Source organism: Triticum dicoccoides, unplaced genomic scaffold, assembly GCF_002162155.2.
Source record: "Triticum dicoccoides isolate Atlit2015 ecotype Zavitan unplaced genomic scaffold, WEW_v2.0 scaffold121746, whole genome shotgun sequence".
In the NCBI taxonomy this organism is placed as follows: domain Eukaryota; kingdom Viridiplantae; phylum Streptophyta; class Magnoliopsida; order Poales; family Poaceae; genus Triticum; species Triticum dicoccoides.
Genome location: NW_021185078.1, coordinates 364 through 1,606, shown reverse-complemented (window position 1 = coordinate 1,606; position 1,243 = coordinate 364). Strand labels below are relative to the sequence as shown.

The window sequence follows — 1,243 nt, the reverse complement described above, 5'->3', positions numbered from 1 at the left end:
GGCATATATTTACCACGTTTTATTATTTTGCACGATTGCGGTAAGTTTTAGCTCGTTGGTCATTATTCACGCGTGTAGCGGCGGGCAAAGCAAAGAACAATCATCTTTGTAGTGGAGCTGGGAGGGGCAAGCATAAGGGACGAAGACGGGGGTAACATGTCGGATGCGATCATACCAGCACTAAAGCACCGGATCCCATCAGAATTCCGAAGTTAAGCGTGCTTAGGCGAGAGTAGTACTAGGTTGGGTGACCTCCTGGGAAGTCCTCGTGTTGCATTCCATTTTTAATTTTTTTTGCAAGGCGTGCAAAAGAAAACTCACGGCCGCGGCATATATGTCAGGACCCCGACTCGATGTCACATTGATCTAGCCGGTAACACTTCATATCACTTTGCGGCCTCACGCACGGTGTTCCCACGGGTGTCGCCTTACCTTTGCCCGGGACCGTTTGCGCCTTTTGGCTCACGTATATGATAGTGTCGCTAGCATCCATATGATAAAGAGCCCGGGCTGACATGACTAGTCGTAAACCCAAAGTGGCACAGACTTACAGGGACAGGCATCCATGACCCAGCTTCGAACGTGTCGGTCATCAGCAAGTGGGTCCGGGCTGTAGCACTGGGCTAGCAGGACTCCGGTAAACCGGGCTGTAGCGGGCTAACAGGACTCCGGTACTCAAAGCGTGACATTTCCCCGAAGGGACAGACACAGGAACGAAGAAGGACACATGCCGGCCAGCCTAAGTGTTCCAGAGCAGTAGCAAGCTACCATGGCTCAGCGGTAACACTAGGAGACATTTCCCGGTAAGAGAGGCTACTAAAGATAAACAACTAGATAGTCAGATCCCACACATACCAAGCATTTCAATCACACACACAATATGCTCGATATGTGCAAATACAACGAAGCATCACAACATGACTCTACGACACAAGTACTTTATTCATTAGGCTCCGAGGAGCGAGATATTACAAATATGGGTCTCATGACCCAACACTCAGAGCATACAAGTCAAAGCACAAGCGGAAGCTATCATGTCTGAGTACAGACATCTATAAATGAAAAAGGCTGAGAAGCCTGACTATCTACCAAATCCTGCCGAGGCACAAGATCGTAGCTGAGGTATCAAGCTAAACGTCGAAGTCCACGTGAAACTACTAGCGAGACCGAAGTCTCTCTGCAAAAACATAAAATAGGCAAACGTGAGTACAAATGTACCCAGCAAGACTTACATCAGAACTAT

General features: G+C 48.4%; 1 non-coding gene across 1 annotated transcript; it reads left to right on the top strand.

The window, feature by feature from the left end:
- Window positions 1-161: 161 nt before the first annotated feature.
- LOC119343297 lies at window positions 162-280 on the top strand. Its single transcript, XR_005166012.1, has one exon. It is a non-coding gene; the product is annotated as a 5S ribosomal RNA (ribosomal RNA).
- Window positions 281-1,243: the final 963 nt, after the last annotated feature.